A 21960-nucleotide genomic window follows, 5' to 3' on the forward strand; every position below is an offset into this window, starting at 1 on the left:
AATGAACGAAAGAATAAACGGAAATCATTCATTTTTCAACATGAATCTATATTTTTATCAGCTTAAACTGCAACACAAATCTGCCTCACTTGTCAGTGAATCGTATGGCGATAATCAACAACATGAAAATCGTATTGGACTATGGCTATGGAATTAATTGCAAATATTTTTTCACAATTTAACTGATTGATTTTTTGTGTTTTTGTTTCAATTTGGAATCAAACAAATAATAGTTTTTCTTGTTTTAGAAAATAATTCTACACGTGTTTTGTACTACACTGCGTATAAGTATGGTCAGAACGTATACGCAGTCTAGAACATTTACTGATATTTAGATATCTATGATTCAGAAACTACCGCGTGTTCTTGGAAAGTTAAATGGAGGGAAAGTTCAATTACGGGAAATAAAATGGAACGGGAAAGGCGTTACAATACACCTAAATGTGACCCACATCATTGCTTCTGCTATGAAAGTAGACATGAGTTGGACCGTTAACTTGAGTGTGGGCAGAGGCTAAAGCATCTCTTGCTCATATTCAAGCCGTAGGTGAAAACCTGGAGACAATCCACATAAATTGTCCCCCGGCCAAGGACAGGTAAAAACACAACAACAACATATTCTACGAAAGACTACAAAGAAAAAGATGATATTAGCGTCACCCATGAGAACGATAAAAGTCTTGGGTTGCTGGCGTTTGGTTAGCCAGATATACTGAAAAAAGCATAATATGAAGAGAAAGCTATAAAAGGTGTTAAGGGCAATGTTCTGCGAATTTATTTCAATATTGATGCCCTCACTAGGCAGGCATAAAAACCATCCATTTGACGATATATGCAAAGTGAAAAGGTTAATACTCCAATGACCGAGGACATAAAAACATGGTATTTACAATTTTACAATCGGTTGACCTAAATAAGAATTGGACTTAATTGGACCAAATTTAGCTAAAATCTTAAAAACACGTTGAAAAGAGGGAATGGTTATAAGGACGGTAGAATGTCACAGAAGGTTGCTATATAGAGTAAAAACGATTAAATAATGCTGCTAACATTAAACTAATGCTGGGTGACGTAGGGGATTAACGATAATAAGCAACGGCCCGGACCAGAACTTATCATGCTCCCTCTTTAATAGCAAGTCGCCAGTGAAAACTCCGTGGTGTCACCTGGGGAGCTGCCTTTAACCACCGTTAAACGTTCTCACTACTTTTAAATGAATTGGTGACGAAAAATCAAAAATATTTATGCAGAAATAAACATCATACCACATTTTTACAATTAAATTTAATAAAAAACAAGCACCAAAACTGCCAAACTATATTTAAACTAATGAATATTCCGCATGACCAATCAATAACAACGCCAAATAATAACAGCATTATGAGCAATTTATTTAAGAGAGCGCGTGTTGTGGTTTTTATATGTTTAACAAGCCGAGTCAAACGAATCGAATGGACGAAAGAACAAACGGAAATTATTCATTTTTCAACATGAATCTTTCTTTTTATCAGCTTAAACTGCAACAAAAATCTGCTTCACTTGTCAGTGAATCGTTTGGCGATAATCAACAACATGAAAATCGTATTGTAGCAATGGCTATGCAATTAATTGCAAATATTTTTTCACAATTTAATTGATTGATTTTTTGTGTTTTTGTTTCAATTTGGAATCAAACAAATAATAGTTTTTTTTTGTTTTAGAAAAAATTTCTACACGTGTTATGTACTACACTGCGTATGAGTACGGTCAGTACGTATACGCAGTCTAGAACATTTACTGATATTTAGATTTGTAGCATTCAAATTCTGCTGGGTGTTCTTTGAAAGTTCAATGGAGAGAAAGTTCAATTACGGGAAGTAAAATGGAACGTTAAAGGCGTTACAATACACCTAAAGGTGACCCACATCATTGTTTCTTCTATGAAAGTAGACATGAGTTCGACCGTTAACTTGAGTGTGGGCAGAGTCTAAAGCATGCGTGACCATGAAGAGAACAGGCCAAAATGTGAATGTAGTAAATCTATTGGCAACTTATGACTGTGTGTTTTAATGCACGCACGCTACAAATCAAAACATTATCTCTCTTTCGTACGCTCTTCCTATGCATTCGGGTCGCATGTGTGTAAATAGCCGAAAAACTTCGGCACCGCCGTGCCAAAGAAGAACACATTGGGTCTAAAGCATATCTTGCTCATATTCAAGCCGTATATGAAAACCTGGAGACAGTCCACATAAAATCTATATTCTTCAATATCAGTATTCTACGAAAGACTACAAAGAAAGAGAGGATATGACCGATGTGCAGAAGACTAGAATGTGTGAGATGGTGAATAAAATAAAATGGAATCCGAAAATGTTATTAAGGAATGAAACATTAAACTTTTAATTTCGAAATCTGCTAATGGAAACATACAGTGTGTTGTCTTTATGGAAAGACAACTTTTCAAACCTATTGGAATCCAATAATAGATAACGATAGAGATGATTACCGTCACCCATGAGTACCATAAAAGTCTTGGGTTCCTGGCGTTTGGTTAGTCAGATATTCTAAAAAAAAAACACAATATGAAGATAAAGCTATAAAAGGTATTAAGGGCTACGTTGTGCGAATTCATTCAAATATATCCATTTCCATTCCATTTGACGAAATACACAAAGTGAAAAGGTTAATACTCCAATGACCGAGGACATAACAACATGGTATTTACATTTTTACAATCAGTTCACCTAAATAAGAATTGGACTTAATTTGACCAAATTTAGTTAAAATCTTAAAAACACGTTGAATAGAGGGAATGGTTGTAAGGACGGTAGAATATCACAGAAGTTTGCTATATACAGTAAAAACGATTAAATAATGCTGCTAACATTAAATTAATGCTGGGTGACGTAGGGGATGAACGATAGTAAGCAACTGCCCTGACCAAAACTTATCTTGCTACCTCTTTAATAACAAGTGGACACTGGCCAGCCCGTGGTGTCACCTGGGGAGCTGCCTTTAACCACCGTTAAAGATTCTCACTAATTTTAAATGAATTGGTGACGAAAAATCACAAAAATATTTATGCAGAAATAAACATCATACCACATTTTTACAATTAAATTGAAAAGAAAACAAGCACCAAAACTGCCTAACTATTTTTAAACGAATGAATATTCCGCATGGCCAATCAATAACAACGCCAAATAATAGTTGCATTATGTGCAATTTATTTAAGACAGCGCGTGTTGTGGTTTTTATATGTTTAACAAGCTGAGCCAAACGTATCGAATGGGCGAATGAACGAAAGAACAAACAAACAACATGAATATTTCTTCTTATCAGCTTAAACTGCAACACAAATCTGCCTCACTTGTCAGTGAATCGTTCGTCGATAATCAACAACATGAAAATCGTATTGGACCAACGGCTATGCAATTAATATTTTTCACAATTTAATTGATTGATTTTTTGTGTTTTTGTGTCACTTTCAAATCAAACAAATAATAGTTTTTTTTTTTTTTTGTTTTAGAAAATAATTCTACACGTGTTTTGTACTACACTGCGTATGAGTATGGTCAGAACGTATACGCTGTCTAGAACATTTACTGATATTTAGATTTGAAACATTCAAATTCTGCTGGGTGTTCTTGGAAAGTTCAATCACGGAAAGTAAAATGGAACTGGAAAGGCGTTACAATACACATAAAGGTGACCCACATCGTTGCTTCTGTTTTGAAAGTCGACATGAGTTCGACCGTTAACTTGAGTGTGGGTAGAGTCTAAAGCATGTCTAGCTCATATTCAAGCCGTAGATGAAAACCTGGACCCTATTCCACGAAACAACTTATTGCTTTTCACTTTGCACTTATCAAAAAGTAGCTATTTTGAAAAGTGATAATTTTTTTTTTTTTTTTTTTTTGTTCCCCAAAATTACTTTTCAGTTTCTCTTTGTACTTAACAAATTTGACTATCACTGTTCTCTTTCGCAAAGTGGTTGTGCTCTCTTGCTTAATTTTTCCGGCATCTTGCTAAGTCTCTCCGTTCTCTTGCAAAGTGTGGATGATATTTGTTCCACAGAACATTTTATCATCTTTGCATTATTTTCTACTTGGCAATGATAAATAAGACATGTAAAAATGGGACGCGAGAACAAACATGAAAAGAAACTGGTGTTATTAAAAGTGAGTAATGAAAAAAAAAGAAATAAAAATGGAAATAAAATAAAAATAAAATAAAAAAATAAAAGAAACATTAAGGAAAAATAAAATAAGAATAAAAATAAAATAAAAACAAAATAAAATAAAAATAAATTAAATTAAAATAAAATGAAAATAAAATAAACATAAAATAAAAATAAATTAAATTAAATTAAAATAAAATGAAAATAAACATAAACATAAAATAAAAATAAAAATAAAATAAAAATAATATAATAATAAAATAAAAATAAAATAAAAATCAAATAAAAAAAATTATAATAAAATAAAATAAAAGTAAAATAAAAATAAAATAAAAAAAGTAAAAATAAAAATAAAATAAAAATAAAAAAATAAAATAAAATTAAAAAAATAAAAATAAAAAAAAAATAAAAATAATATAAAGAAGAGACTGGTATTATTAAAAGTGAGTAATGAAAAATGAAAATAAAATAAAAATAAAATAAAATAAAATAAAATAAAATAAAATAAAATAAAAATAAAATAAAATAAAATAAAATAAAATAAAATAAAATAAAATAAAAGAAAATAAAATAAAATAAAATAAAATAAAATAAAATAAAATAAAATAAAATAAAATAAAATAAAATAAAATAAAATAAAATAAAATAAAATAAAATAAAATAAAATAAAATAAAATAAAATAAAATAAAATAAAATAAAATAAAATAAAATAAAATAAAATAAAATAAAATAAAATAAAATAAAATAAAATAAAATAAAATAAAATAAAATAAAATAAAATAAAATAAAATAAAATAAAATAAAATAAAATAAAATAAAATAAAATAAAATAAAATAAAATAAAATAAAATAAAATAAAATAAAATAAAATAAAATAAAATAAAATAAAAATAAAAATAAAAATAAAATAAAAATTAAATAAAAATAAAATAAAAAAAGAAACTGGTGTTATTAAGAGTGAGTAATGAAAAAAATAAAATAAAAATTAAAAACATAAAAGAAAAATAAACTAAGAATAAAAAATAAAATAAAATAATTGAATTGAATTACAACAAAATATGGACTAAAGCTGAAATAAACACAAAGATGTAAAATTCTGCAGTCCAACAATAAAAAACGCCAACAACTAAAATAAAATAAAATAAAATAAAATAAAAAAATAAAAACAAAATAAAAAAATAAATAAAAATAAAAATAAAATGAAAATAAAATAAACATAAACATAAAAAGACATAAAATAAAAATAGAAGAAAAATAAAATAAAAAATAAAATAAAATAAAATAAAATAAAACAAAACAAAACAAAACAAAACAAAACAAAACAAAACAAAACAAAACAAAACAAAACAAAACAAAACAAAACAAAACAAAACAAAACAAAACAAAACAAAATAAAATAAAATAAAAATAAAATAAAATAAAATAAAATAAAATAAAATAAAATAAAATAAAATAAAATAAAATAAAATAAAATAAAATAAAATAAAATAAAATAAAATAAAATAAAATAAAATAAAATAAAATAAAATAAAGTAAATATAAAATAAAAAACTCTGAAATACATAGAGTTTAGTCTAAATGATTTGTGGGGTGGTTCGGAGGTTGAAAGTTCGGAATGGGGTGGTTTGCAGGGTCGAAATAAATAAAATAAAAACAAAATAAACTAAAATATGAAAATAAAATAAACATAAAATAAAAATAAAATAAAATAAAATATAAATAAAAATAAACAAGTAAAAAAAGTATCAGTCGGCTTTACCGACATAGATATACCCTCAGCCTGTGTATATTGAAACAATTTTTTCCCAAAATACGTATGTTTTTAGAGGGTTTTAAAAATTTTGGGCGTGTGAACCGACAAAAATGTTGTTTAGGATTAAAGATCAAAAGTTTTGCGGAGGAGATACTAAAAGGAGTGGATCGACATTGACCGTTATGGAATTGGATCTCCAGACACAACATATGGTGCCATAGAGGGTTTTTACAATCTTCGGGTTGTTTGCTCAAGACGTATGGACTTGCCCCTAAAAACACTTTTACCATCGTAATTGAGGCAGCGAATGCAAGTTGTTTCAACAAAAATCAAAGTGATTTGATATCAGGTCTTAAAGTGAACTTATCCGAAATTTGGTGTGGGAGGTACCGGATGGAGTGGACAAATACAGTCCATATACATACAGTCTGATCTATATGTTTGGACAACATATTACTAAAGCCAAATGTTGGACCGAATCGGCATATCCGTTCCAGATTTATCTTGCGATCCACCCACCTCACACGGTGTCATAGGGGTTTTTTGCAACTTTCATGATATTTTCTTAGGAAGAATTGACTTGCCCCTAATGAAACTTGTACCGTCGTATGGGGGGCAGTGAATAAAGTTGCTAAAAATCAAAAATCAAAGGGATTCGATAGATGGCCCTAAACTGAACTTTTCCGAAATTTTGTGTGAGAGGTAGCCGGTAGGAGTGGACCGATTGAGTCCATATTGAAACTTTATTAAGTCTAGTTCACATTTCAGGATGTGCAAAGTATGGACCAAATAGGTTACTCCCTTCAAGAGTTATCGTGCGCACAAACATTTTCAAGGAAGGAGTGGAACGATATAGCCCATCTTCGAACTTAAACTAAGTTTGGGCAAAATATTACGAAAGCCAAAATTTGAACCGAATCGGTTCATCCGTTCGACAGACGGACGGACATTGCTAAATTGACTCCAAATTGTCTGAAACACATTTCGTCCAAACATACTTGGGATCTAAAACCATTATTTCGATGAGGTACATTTTGCCCTATGAAAGTGTATATACGCTCGTTAGCATAAATGCTGAGGCTATAAAAATGTGAACTTTTACCGCGATTTATTTCATAATCCCTCCAGCGATTTTTTTCGTCCTTTTTGATTTTTCTCATCTATGAACATTGCTGTCTCAGAATCCGCAAAAACCTCCCAGGAGTAAGCGGTTTCCATTTAAAGTTAGTTAAGGTGCCGCATTCCTGACATTGTTTTATAAGGAGACGTTACAGTCATTATCTCAAAAATGGTAAAACCTACGAAAATAATATTAAGGTCAATTTTGTAGAGAATTTTCACAGCTACAACATTTGCTCTAATCCCATTTCGATAGGGATTGCGGTTTCCGAGCAAAATCGTGTAAACTTAATAATTTTTTTTTTCTAATTGTTTTTTTTTTTCATCTATGAACATTATAGTTTCAAAATCCGATGTAAGCTCCTTCCCAGGTGTAAGCGCCTTTCTTTTAAAATTAATTAAGGCGCACCGTGATATGCCACGCAGAAATATTATGATATGCAAAGTAGGTACTAAATCGGTTACTGCCTTCGATAGTTATCTTGCTCACCATTTTAGCGAAAAGTTCTTCAGGAATGTTTTATTCTACATTTATTTTTCATGACTACAATTATACCGAGAAGCAGAAGACAACAATTTTCAATTAGTTTCTGAAAAATAAGTCCGATTAGCCAATAAAAAGATTAATTTATCCAAATGGTGTTTAACAAGGCAAAACTAAGTTAGGGTTTATAATTCTCGATGTAAACTTTCATTATATGGATATTAGAATTGTTTTCAATACTGATTTAATGATTTTCCCCTCCTCGCGTATACTTCATGTCGTTACTTATACGCTTCGGTGTTAAAGTAATATGCCTCAAAGACTTGTTGTTGTGGTATTTGATATCACTTAACAGGTGGTTTATTAGCAATGAAAATAATAGTAAATTAAATACCCCCACTAAGTTCCTTACACTAGGTTTCTTTTATTACCTAACTAACCACCGAATCTTCTTTGACCATTAAATATGAAACATAAAACCCCACTCTTTTTTTAAGAAGAAGAAGAGGAAACCACAAAGTATAAAGTTTATGGTTGGAAATTTATGGCTTTTTAGAGATTTTGGTTTCCTTTCTTTCGTTTTCATTTTTTTTTTTTTTTGACATTTCCTTAAAGCACTAAAATGATGTGTGTGAGCGATTCTTAGAGAGATTCCTTCTACTTACTTTGATTTGTGGTGCTTTGTCAACATTGGCGGTTGTCTTCGTATGGTGGTGCTGCTGCTTTTGTTGACTGTTACAGTTGATGTACTCGTGCTCGGCATCATGCAAGTGTGCCTGAGTGTGTGTGGCAAATAGTGGTTTGGGGAGAGAAGTTTTTGTTGCTTCTTCTGCTTCTTTTTCTTCTTATTTTACTACTTTACCAAAATTGAATTCCAGTCTAAAAATAACTTTTTCTTCTTCTTCTTCTACTTCTTTTGTGATGATGCCAAAGGAGAGGAGTAGAGTGTTAGGGGGGAGCTGCTTTTGTTGCTGATTTTGGTTTGGTTTATTCGTTTGTTTCTCCGTTCTCTGTTTTTACGTTTTGTTGTTATTAAATTTGTTAAGTTTTTTTTTCTTTTTCTTTGCTGTTCGTTTTGCCCAAGTTGTAAGTTTTAATGAACTTGTCTCTGTGGATTTGTTGTTGTTGTTATTGTTGACTTTGTGTTTAGGGGATGCCTGGCAAAATATATGTCTGAGCTGAGCCCGTTCTTTACTCACTCACTCACACACGCACACCCTCAAGTTCATTTAGGCTGTGTGTTAAGTAGATATTTCAATGTAATGAAAATTCAATTCAATTTGTTTGTTTTTTTATGGATGCTGATACTGCTGTCACTGTTCTAATGAGTGTTGTTGTTGGGATTTTTTTTTTTTTTTTTTTTTTTTTTTGAATGAAGTATTCAAGATGTTCGGGTAGGTTTTTTCTTTAATGTTGTTTTTTGTTTAAGTTTGGTATTTTTAAGGGTTTTAGTTCGAATGCTTATTTTCCGGAGTTTTTTTAATTTCGGTTATTTCCCCAGTCCTTTCTAAAGGATTATTTTAGGATGATGTTATGTTGGGTTTATAATTTTTTGAATTTTTTTTTAATTGCAAAAATATTAGATTTTCGTTTCTTTGGCTTGTTTTACGAACTTGTTTCTTCGAATTCCATGGGTTTTAAAATTTTAGGTGTTAATTTCTTGTTACAAAATTTGCCGCATTGGCCTTGTTAAGAATTGTTTTCAAGTGATAAAAATTCAAAATTTTACTTCATGACTTGACCTCTGATATATGGAAATCAAAAACAGTCTTAAAGTGGTTATAAATTGCCCACAACAAAGTCCATGTTATAATGTTGAATCTCAGTTGAATAGTCTGGGTATTGCCCCACTGTTTTATTGTGATTAGGTTTTTCTTGAAAATTAAACGTTTTTATTTCAAATATTGAAAGCAAGAACCAAACTTTTTAATGCAGTTTTGAATTTCGGAAAAAAATTGTTAATAGTTTTTTTTTTAATTTTCTTAATTATTTTTTAATTTTTCTTCAATATTTTTTTTTAATATTGTTTTTTTTTTTTTGGTTATCGAAAATAATTGTTTTGTAGTATTTCTTTAATTTTCTTATTTTTCTTAATTTTTTATTTTTATTTATTAATTTAATATTTTTTCTTAAATATTTTTTTTTTAATTTCTAAGATTTTTCTTTTACAAAATTATTGTCAGTTTGTAACGAATTTTATTCGCGTTTTTAACAGCTATTGTCAAGTTCTAAGTTTTATTTCTTAATTATTTCCTTAAGTTTTGAACATTTATTGTCAAATATTTTTTTAAATATCAAAATTTTTGTTTTTTATTATTTATTCTTATTTTTGTTTTTCCTTATAAAAATTCAAGGTGCAAATAACAAGGTGCAGTTATAAATTAAATTAAACTTAAATTTTGCAGGCCTTAAAATGCCCCCAAAAAAATATTGAATACACACAAATGGTCTATATGTATTTTCCAATATTATTATACTAATTCAATTTCCATCATTATCATCATTATGCCACAAATTATTTTTCTTAAATTGAAATATTTTTTCGCCTTAACTTTATGCTGCTATTCCATTATTTTATGTTTAATTTTCAATTTTTATTTATTTTTTTGGTATGCCTTGCAGCTGGGGTACGTAGCATTATCCTTTTAAGTGGCTGCCGTGTTTTTTTTTCTATTTATTTTTCTTTTGCCAAAAATACAATATAAATATCTATTATAAAAAAAGTGAACAGAGAATCCCCGAGCGCCGAGCACACACACAACGGCACTTTTCTTCACAGTACAACTCGCAGCATTAAAACGCACGCACGTATATTTTTATTTTGCGGGATTTGTGTCCACAAAAAGACAGAACAGAACATGAACTGAGCCACAGGACGCAATGAGAAAACAGATATCAGCAGCAGCTGGAGTATCAAACACTTGCCAGAGACAGCCGTAACATAATATAGCTTAACAATGTTTATGCACAAACACACAGGCACACATACAATTACATATCGGTGTGTTACCAAAGGAATTTTATGCCGTTTTTCCTTTCTTTTTTTGTTTAAACAAGTTACAAAAGCAAGGGACGTAAACGCAAACAGTTTTACTACTACTACAACTTTTAGCCAGCCAGCTCACACACTATAAATTGTATATTTTATTTTACTAAAGCTGGTGCTGCTTCTTCTTCCACATCTCCGTCATCATCATCAGCATCATGATTTTGGATGCTGGATAGTAAGTAGTATAGTATAGTTGTATAAACACACAAACACAAACACTCTTTTAAACAACAACACAATGTATGGATATTTTATAGTAGAATTTCCTGCACGTGGTGTTCGCTAGTCAATAAAAAAGTAGCTACAACGTCTACGACAACCGCCTACGCACTGCAACTGATTTTACATTGTCGTTGGTTTTTAGCCAAAAAATCACAGCCATGCAAAAAAGCAGACATAAACAAATGCCATACATTTTGCAGATACAAACACAGGGAGAGAGAGAGCACACACTTCTGTAAACTAATGTTATCCACCACAATATAGCTACTCTTAATGTCCTTTAATTTATATATCGACACATTGATTGTGTTTGTTACAGAGAAATATTCTCTTTCTTTTTCACTTATACATTAACATATTACCAGGATAATAGTGTCATAAGCCGTTATGTTAAATCCAACTGGGCAATGGAATTTCAAAACAAACGGGGGAAATTGTGTTATACTTGCAAAAGGAATCTAAGAGATGTGTGAGTGCCATTACAATTTCTCTGAGTCGTATTACTAATATGTACTTTCATATATGATCAAACTGTTATAATTATTTGTTTTTTAAAAATATCACTACTTACCTTTTATTCGCAATAATGTTGTTGTCCACTATTCTATAGTTTGTATAACCTAAAATAAATAAAAAGTGTATATATTTTTAATAAAATGTCCATAAAATGTCATAAAAGAATATTGGTAATAAGAAATGACAGATATAAGTAAAACCAAGGCACCTCTATATAAGGTAGCAGTGACAATCAGTTGTATTTTTACTTTTTTTGTAAATTTGGTTTTCAAAATGTAATAATAAAGGGTCTACTCATGAAATTTGAAACTTCGAAATTTGCTACCATAAAATACTTCTTTTCATCGTAAACGTGTAATAACAATGACCTACGACAGTTCTGAATGCTTTATATTTATATTTTGATTTAAATTTGTTCTATTTTAGAGGATTTTCAAAATATATTTATGTTTTTCCTGAGAACATTTTTAGAACGACCCCATCATTCAATATTTTCTTTGACATTAAATTTTCTATAACAACAATGTTGTTTTTGTAAATTTGTTACTTGTTGTAATTCATGCATTTACCTTATATAAATATGCCTTGAGTAAAACAACCCTGCTCAGAACGGCTACTACACCTTTCTTTTTCCTTTGTCTTTTCGGGTTTTTTTTTGTTCAAACACAAATAAGTCAAAATTTTTGATTTTTTTTCACATTTTTTTAATCTAAGAAATCGGATTATTGTATTCAAAAATGATTGACCAATCAAAAGAAACTTCCAAAAATTTTATGATTTTGTAGCCAAACTCAATACACACTGTGATTGGTGGATCATATACATTGTTATATCTCAAAGGGGGAGCGTTCTTCGCGCGATTTAAAATTTACAAGAAAATACCATCTTACACTTTTAAATATTTTATTAACAAAAATTATTTTTGGTTAACTTTTTGTAATTAATTTAGTAGATAATCATTGCTTAAGGCCCATACCTATATACGTCCTTATACCCAGGGAGTGTGTGGTGAAAAAAGTAGAACACATGTATTCTTATGAGAACTACCGAAATACGAGCGTATACTTTTTGTAAGTTGAACAAATTCAACTATACGTTTTGAATGCATGTATGTACATATGTGTGTGTTTTGTATTTTGAAAACAAAAGCCCAATAAAACCTGAAATACAATTAACTGCAAAGGAAAATCTTGTATCAATAGAGGTGCCCGGACATAACTCCTAAAATTCGTTGGGAGTTTTTTCCGTGAAGCAAAGCGGACATAACACCCAAAAATCGAGAACATAACTCCCAACGACTTTTTTCTTAATTTATAAATTATTTTTTTTCTGTTTAATTTTGAAATTTATAGCTATATTTTTTTTTAAATTTTAGAGTAGAAGTTAGAATTTATGCGGACTTATACATTTGAGAAGGCCTACTTTAAAAACGAAATTATGTAAGTAGCCGTTCGGAGAAGTTTTAAATTGTGAAATATATTTGTTAAGCAAATCGCGCGATATTTTAAAATACTTTCGTCTGCGGCGCATTTTGTTTTTCTGAAAGTATTTTAATATTTTTACAAAAACTTTTTATCTATTAAATTGTGAAAATATTTTTGTAAAAAATCAAGCGAATTTTTCAAAAATATTTTCGCCGGCGGCGCTTTTCTTTTTTATACCCTCAGCCTTTAGGCTAAAGAGGGTATTTACACTTTGATACGGCCAAAAATGTGCCTCATCGAAATAATGGTTTTAAATCCCAAGTAAGTTTGTACGATATCCGTTTCAGACAATTTTGAGTCGATCTAGCAATGTCCGTCCGTCTGTCTGTCTGTCTGTCTGGTTGGTGCGCACGATAACTCTCGAAGGGATCAATCGATTCGATTCAAATTTTGGGTGTCGAAATATTTTGTCCAGATTTGATTTAAGTTCGAAGATGGGCCATATCGGTCCACTCCTTCAGGTACCTCCTCCCACAAAAGTTCAAAAATGTTCGGAAAAATTGTCCGCACGATAACTCTTGAAGGGAGTAACCGAATTAGTCCATATTTTGCATATCGTGACATTTCTACCAGACATAGATGAGGTTCCAATATGGACCCTATTGGTTCACTCTTTCGGGTACCTCCCACACAAAATTTTGCTTAAGTGCAGTTTAAGGCCTGCTCTCGAATCGCTTTGATTTTTGTTGCAGCCACTTGTATTCACTGCCCTCATTACGACGATATAATTTTTTTCAAGAGCAAGTCCATGTGTCGTAGTTGGAGTGCTCGATAACTCTCGAACTGATCAACATATTTGGTTAAAATTTTGGGTTTTTCAATATTTTGTCCAAACTTAGTTTAAATTGGAACATAGACAATATCCGTCCACTCCTTCCGGTACCTCCCCCACAAAGGTTCAATTTATTAATATTACTTTCAGGCATAGATCGGGTTCTAATATGGACTATATCGGTCCACTCATTTGAGTACCTCCCACACAAAATTTCGAAAAAATATAGTTTAACAACTCCTCTCTGATCTTATTAATTTGTGACGCAGCAGGTTGCACTTGCGGTCCCTGTTACGACGTTGTAATTTTTTTTCGTGGGAAAGTCCATACTTCCTGATATAATGACCCAAAAAGGTCCAGAAAATCCTACCGGCACCACCTAAACTGGCTAATGTGTAAAATAACTCTTTAAGAGAGAAATCAATTTAGCTCAAACTTTGTAAATTGAAAAGTAAAATTGTAATATATTTAAATTCAGAAAATTAAGTACAACATATTTAATTATATAGTCTGTAAGGAAAATATCCATAGACTAATAAAGAAAAAAATATTTCCTACAGATTTGTATTAGGTCCGAATATGTACTACATCTGATCACTCCTATGGGTACACCCGTCTTGGATCATTCTGAATTTTGTTGCAACATGTAGTTTTTTGCGGCCCTTTCCATCCTGGAAAATTTTCCCAACAGCTAAAAAACCTAAAGAAGTATTGTGTTAACTTTTTTTCTTCGGGTACGTGGCTGAAGGTATATCTCTGTCGGCTCAGCTGACTGATACTTTCTTACTTGTCCATAAAGTATTTCAATATTTTTATCAAAACGTTTTAACTTTCTAAGTTGTGAAAATAATTTTTGTAAAAAATATTTTCTCCTACGTGCATTTCGTTTTTCAGAAAGTATTTGAATATTTTTACAAAAACTTTGTACCTTTTTAAATTGTGAAAATATTTTTGTAAAAAATCGTGCGATTTTTTTCAAAAATATTTTCGCCTGTCGCGCTTTTCGCTTTTCAGAAAGTATTTCAATATTTTTACAAAAACTTTTTATCTTTCTAAGATGTGAAAATAATTTTTGTAAACAATATTTTCGCCTGCGGCGCATGTCGTTTTTCAGAAAGTATTTGCGAATTTTAACAAAAACTTTTTATTTTTATACCCTCAGCATTTATGCTAACGAGGGTATATACACTTTCATACGGGCAAACTGTGCCTCATCGAAGTAATGGTTTTAGACCCCAAGTATGTTTGGACGAAATGTGTTTCAGACAATTTGGAGTCGATTGAGCAGTATCCGTCTGTCTGTCTGTCTGGCTGGCTGGCTGGAGCGCACGATAACTCTCGAACGGATGAACCGATTCGGTTCAAATTTCGGCATTCGTAATATTTTGCCCAAACTTAGTTTAAGTTCGAAGATGGGCTATATCGGTCCACTCCTTCCTGTACCTCCCACACAAAAGTTCGAAAATGTTCTGAAAATTTGTTCGCACGATAACTCTTGAAGGGAGTAACCGATTTGGTCCATACTTTGCACATCCTGAAATGTGTACCAGACTTAGATAAGGTTTCAATATGGACTCAATCGGTCCACTTCTTCGTGTACCTCCCACACAAAATTTCGGAAAAGTTCAGTTGAAGACCATCTCTCGAATCGATTTAATTCTTGTTTTAGCAATTTGTATTCACTGCCCCCCCATACGACGGTACAAGTTTCATCAGAGACAAGTCCATACTTCCTGAGAATATAGCCTAAAAGCTGCAAAAAACCCCTATGACACCGTGTGAGGGAGTGAAGCGCAAGATAACTCTCGAACGGATCTGCCGATTAGGTCCAAAACGTGGCCTTAGTAATATTTTGTACAAACATTGTTTAAGTTCGAAGATAAGCCATATCGGTCCACTCCTTCAGGTACCTCCCCCATCAAAAGTTCAAAATTGATCGGAAAAATGGTTCGTACGGTAACTCTTGAAGGAAGTGGCCGAATTGGTCCATACTTTACACAAATAAAAAAATGTCTACACAAAATTTCACTATGAGTCTCAGAACAAATTATATAATAGTTTTTATGTGGGAGAAGTACGACTTGATCCTTTTTTAATTTTTAAAGATTCCTGGCGTTTAAAATAGTTCTACACATTTGGTGTATTCTGAGACCTATAGTAAAATTTTATGACGAACAATTTTGTAGAATATTTTGATCTGATATGAACGCATTTTAAAGGAATTTTTGAAAGATTTTCGAAAAAAGGACCAAAGAGACCCTCTTGTTGAACCGTATGAGGGTTAATATTTTAAGCAAAAATATTCTCCACGTGCTCCTCAGTAAAGTTTCCAAAGACACTATATATTTAAAATGCATGGATTTCAAGGTATCTTATCTCGAATAATTGGAAATATTAGAAATGGGCGGAACTTGCTCCGCCTACTTACTCGATGTAAACTTTAAAAACGCATATACACGTGCCTCATATTTTCAGCCCTACTTTCATAATGTGCTTAGTTTTCCTTGTCATTTTTTTTTTTTTTGCTGTCGCACAGTTTTATTCAACGTTTCAAACACGGATGGAGGGAAGTCTTCTCTATGTCCTCGAAGAGCTTGGTATAGTTGACGGTGTCGATAGCCTTCGATAGTATCCAAGAGCCATCAAGACAGTTCGGTCACAGGACCTGTTCTGTTTCAGTCCTCCACTGATCTGTGTGGATATGACGTGTAATTTTGTTGTGGTACTGTGTGTGCATCTTCCGGAATCCATGCTTACGTTGAGAAACTGGGAATCTACTTCTCATCATTGGGAGGAGTAGAGCCTCTAGAATCGTTACAACTGGTGACAGAAGGGAGATTGGCCTGTACTATTCGCCTCTACGGGCAAACTTGCCTGGCTTCAGTAGTAGGACCGCCCTGCCAATTTTCCATGCTTCTGGTGCAATATGGGTGGTTAACGCTATAATAAATACTGTTAAGCGTTTAACTCGTAGAGACAAACGTTTATATTACAATAAGCTAGCTGAACAAGCAGAACAAGCTTCTAATATTGGCAATATTCGTGGTGTATACGAAACAATTAAGATAATGAGTGGCAACAATATTAGGCCTATTTCAACAATCAAGGATGAAAACGGACAGGAATTAAGCAGCCCTGATGAGCAAATAGATCGCTGGCGTCGGTTTTTCAGCACTGAAAACCCTTCAGATAATGAGACACAGCCAAATACTTCTACTTCTACATTACGCCGCAACCCGAGGAGAGATGTAAATACAGATCCACCTACGTATGAAGAAGTATTAAGAGCTCTAAAGTCACTCAAAAATGGCAAGGCAGCTGGTCCGGATAACATACCCTCGGAACTACTCAAGTATGGAGCGGAACCCATTGCGCAAACTATCACCCCAATTATAAGAGACGTGTGGAAGACAAATGTCTTTCCCAACGAATGGAAAAATGGCACAATTGTTACAATCCCAAAAAAAGGTGATTTGACCCAGTGTAAAAATTGGCGAGGAATAACATTGTTAAACGCAATTAGCAAGGTAATGGCACAACTTATACTACACCGCATATCTCCAGTGCTCGATTCAATTTTACGGAAGGAACAGGCGGGTTTTCGCCCTGGTCGATCGTGTGCAGATCACATCAACTCCTTACGTATAATTATAGAACAGTCTGCTGAATTAAACTCACCTCTCTATCTTTTATTCGTGGATTTCGAGCGAGCTTTTGATACCGTTTACCGAGATGCTATGTGGAACGCCCTTATAAATAAAGGCCTCCCTCCTAAAATTGTATCCCTAATCAGGGAACTCTATAGAGATGCCAAAACGTCCGTCCGCTTCAACGGCAAAGAAAGTCTACCCTTCGAAACCAGTAAGGGAGTAAAGCAAGGATGTCTCTTGTCCCCCACACTTTTCCTTATACTTCTAGATTCTGTTCTAGAGACAACAAACATCGAGGCCCCCCATGGCATTCGTTGGAATGTAAATGATTTCCTTGGCGACATCGATTATGCAGATGACATTTGCTTTTTCGCCCACAACTTCGACCACATCAAAACCAAATTGGAATCGCTTACCCGAAATGCCTCAAAAGTTGGTCTAAAAATAAACACCGCAAAGACAAAGCTTATGAGATTAGGCACAACAAGTCAAACGCCACTCTCAATAAACGGGCAAATTATCGAAGACGTAGAACACTTCTGTTACTTAGGTAGCAAGATTACCAAAGACGGTGGATCAGAAGCAGATATCAACGATCGTATCAACAAAGCTAGAAATGCGTTCCGATCACTCAACAAAGTCTGGAGGTGTAGTGCCATATCAATCACAACTAAAATTAGGATATTTAACTGCAGTGTCAAATTTATTCTACTGTATGGTTGTACGACTTGGAGTTTTACGCAAGCGACCACTAGAAAGCTCCAAGTATTTATCAATCGGTGCCTACGCCAACTTCTAAGAATCTTCTGGCCTAATAAAATATCAAATTCGGAACTACTACTCCGAACCAATTGTAGCCCTGTCGAGGTAGAAATTCGAAGGAGGAAATGGACTTGGATAGGCCACATCTTTCGGCGACCACACAGTGACATCGCCAGAACAGTTCTAGACTGGAATCCGCAAGGACAACGTAAGAGAGGACGCCCAAGAAACACATGGATCCGTTGTACAAAAAGAGAGCTTGAATCAGCCCATATATCCTGGGGCCAGGCAAAACATCTGGCCAATGATAGAAGGAGATGGAGAGAGCTTGTCGATGCCCTATGTTCTACCTGAACTTTTTACATCTGTCTTTTATGTAATTAATGCAATTTTTTTTATGTAAGATATACTGATGTAAATAAAGGACATATATATATAACGCTAGATTGAAGACACGTGTCAAATACTCAACTTTGGTTTCATCCAATTGTTGAAGCATTACCAGTAATGGGTTACCCCTAATTATCACTTTAAAAAAATCGACAAAAAATTATTTGCTTATTTTGAAGTACAGGTAGTATAGAGTAAAAAAAAATTCAAATCGATCTTAGCAAAATTTACTGAGTTATGACCGTTCTAAATGAAGATGCTGTTGTGTTTTATGCGTAGAGGACCACCTTAAATCGCGTTTTTCTCGAAATGGAATTTTGAAGTCGGTGACAATGACAGATCGAAAACAAGTGAACCTATCTACGTATATTTTGGTGAACTTATTATGCCCTTAAGCGAGACAGTTTTTTTTTACTTTGACAGTCCCTATATTTTTAATAGTTTTTTTTAAAATTCTGTTTCGCTTACAGACAAGATTATTCGGAAAATGCCCACAAAAATAACGAAGATCGGCCCATTCGTTTTCGAGCTATCGTTGGCATCGCAAAACGCTTTTACAAAAAGGTGTTCGCAGCTAGACATTTACCACAAAACTGTTTCAACAACAAAAATTCCAATAGTAGTATAAGATGTGACCTTTCAATAGAAGAACAACTTAAACAAATTGATAGTTTCTTTAAAAAGAATTCATGAACATTGAGTTTTGTGGTCTGCACATCTAGGAATAACCCATTAAGATTCGGATTTCGAGTGAGATGAATGATTTCGATTTTCGGGTGACATCTGCAACATCGCTCATCGTAAATTATTCTGATACCTCTTGGGCTCTTATAAGGCGTGCTCTACAAATTGCCGGTTAAAATAACACGTAAAATTCTTCGGATCTGTCTCTATCACGCCGTTGAAAGTAACAGCCGTTCTACCATACTTCTTTTCCGGATTTGCGAGTTATTTAATTGTTATCTACAATTTACTTAATCATGTACCAATGTTGCATTGCTTCAGTTGGTCTTTATTGCTTATCCGTAGCATCTACTGTGGAATATGATGTAATTTGAAGTACCCGTCCGACGAGCGGTTGCAGCTGCGACGAGATCCTGAAAAATTCTCTCAGGTACCAGAGGACCTGTGGTAATAAACAGCTCTGTGAAGCGGTAATTGGTATAATTGGCAATTACCCACGCTTTACTGTTACCCCCATATATTCAATGTATTGGTTACCAGACTCTAGCACAAGGGATATATATCTGCACTGGACTGACTGGTGTATAAGAAAAGCAAGTCCTTCTACTTCTTCACTTCTTGTACGATCTTTCCGCAAAACGTTGTAACCATAGCAACGTTCCAAGCAACAGTTGATGGAAAGCTTTGTTTTTAGAATTTTGCTTACTTTTCTGCAGAGACTTTTGCGATTGAATTGTACGAACGATGCAATTTCAGGGCGCTGTACCACAATATGTGGTATTCGAAGCTGCGTTTGTTGTTGTTGGGAGGACACTGGAGGTGGAACGTATTCCGACGACGATGAATGAATCCGACCACGAAGTTGCAGAAACGCTGGTAGATGCTCTAGCGGAGCAAACAGCAGCATAGCTCCTATCACAGTAGTCCTGAATACGGCTTAGTCCAGAGCCGCCTCGGAAGTGCACCCATTTCCATTACATCTCACCGATATTGACATGTGATTGGTGTGGATCTGTTAAACGAACGGATCCATATTAAAATATTGGGGAACATGGTAAGGTTATGGATTTTTTTCAGGACCCAGAATTTTATTCTAAGGATTTCAAGAGACAAAAGCGTCCATTGAACTGAAAGTAATACACGGCGCTCTTGAAGCAACTTTAAATGGAAGGTGCTTACACCTGGGAAGGTTTTGCGGACTCTGAAACTACAATGAGCATAGATGAGAAAAATCAAAAAACAAAAAAAAATCGCCGGAGCATTTTTTAAATAAATCCCCATTCAATTTGACATTTTTAGGGGGTTTTTAGGTTTTCGCGATTTTGCTTGGAAACCGCATGTCCTATCGAAGTGGGACTGAAGAAAATGTTGTAGCTATGAAAATGCTCTACATGATTGGCCTTTATGATAATTTCATAGGTTTTACTGTTATTGAGATATAGAAGTTCAAATTGGGACAATGCATTGACTGGATAGCCTCCTTATAATACAATGTCATGACTGCAATTTCCCAACATAAACTTATATATCTCGAAAACGGTACAACCTAGGAAAAAATTACTAAAGCCAATCTTGTAGAAAATTTTTACGGCTAAAAGTTTCTTTCTAGTACCATTTCGATAAGACTTACCGTTTTCAAGCAAATTGGGAAAACCTAACAAAAAAAAGCTTAAAATGTGACCTGAACATCCATATATCTCCAAAATGGTAAAACCTAGGAACAAATCATAACGGTCAATCCTCTAGAGAATTTTCACAGCTACATCATTTTCTTTAGTCCAATTTCGATATGACTTGTGGTTTCCAAGCATCGCGAAAACCTAAAAATGTTTTTGTTTTACAAGGCAGCCTTGAACTTCTATATCTCAATAACGGTAAAACCTATGAAATTATCATAAGGGTCAATCATGTAGAGAATTTTCATTGCTACAACATTTTCTTTAGTACCATTTCGATAGGGCCTGCGGTTTCCAAGCAATATCGTGAAAACCTAAAAAACTCCTAAAAATGTCAACTTGAATCGCGATTTATTTAAAAAGCGCTCCTGCGATTTTTTGTTTTTCGATTTTTCTTATCTATGAACATTGCAGTTTCAGAATCCGCAAAAATTTCCCAGGTGTAAGTACCTTTCACCCTCAGTAATGCTGGCGACATTTCCTGAGTATTTAAGCCATGAAAAGCTTCTCTACAAGTGGTGTCGTAAGACACGCCGTTCGGACTCGGCAATAAAAAGTAGGTCCCATATCATTGAGCCAATATGAATCGGCGTGCACTCATTGATATGAGAGAAGTCTCCCTTGTCCCTTCAGGGATGTTGTGGGAACCTATGTATATGTACCTTTCATTTAAAGTTGCTTCAAGAGCACAGTGAATAATAAAAGATAATTAAAAATATTAAGTTACAGTGTTTTATTTATAAATGCACTTTATTTATAAATTCACTGCACTGAGAACCTCATAACAAAATTATAGCCAATTTAGGCCGAAAATGTAGATAAAAACTTTAAAATGCCTGAAATCGTGTGGTACCGTTATATAAGGGCTATGGTGGGGAAGCTTCTGTACCATTGGGAACTCCAAATGCCAAGTTTCAGTCAATTCGGGTTGAAAATGAAGACAAAATCCTTAAAATACCTGAGATCGGGTGGTACCGCTATATTGGGGCTATACCAAAAACTTGACCTATATTTTTGGTGAGGAAGTTTCTGTACCATTAGAAACCCCAAATGCCAAATTACAGCGAATTCGGCATAAAAATGAAGATAGAATCCTTAAAATACTGGTATCACTATACGGGGGCTATAAGAAACCAGTAAGGAAAGAATTAAAGTCGGTCTGGGCCGACTATATAATACCCTACACCACGGTGAAATCTGAACCGATTCCAAAATAATATGGCACACTTATTTCTG

At 33.2% G+C, this 21960-nt stretch overlaps 1 protein-coding gene across 4 annotated transcripts in view; it reads right to left on the reverse strand.

Moving 5' to 3' along the window:
- Corin (corin serine peptidase) overlaps positions 1 to 21960 on the reverse strand; it is a 300751-nt gene that overhangs the window by 185834 nt on the left and 92957 nt on the right. For 3 of the 4 annotated variants that reach the window (XM_073957346.1, XM_073957342.1, XM_073957345.1), the window contains exon 2: positions 11362 to 11410. The gene's annotated coding sequence lies outside the window, so the exon portion shown is untranslated. Of the gene's footprint in view, positions 1 to 8184; positions 9439 to 11361; positions 11411 to 21960 lie in introns of those variants that run through there. The other variant, XM_073957343.1, reaches the window with a different exon arrangement.

Source organism: Musca autumnalis, unplaced genomic scaffold (assembly GCF_047663935.1).
Source record: "Musca autumnalis isolate F117 unplaced genomic scaffold, ASM4766393v1 scaffold_5, whole genome shotgun sequence".
NCBI classification, from domain to species: Eukaryota; Metazoa; Arthropoda; class Insecta; order Diptera; family Muscidae; genus Musca; species Musca autumnalis.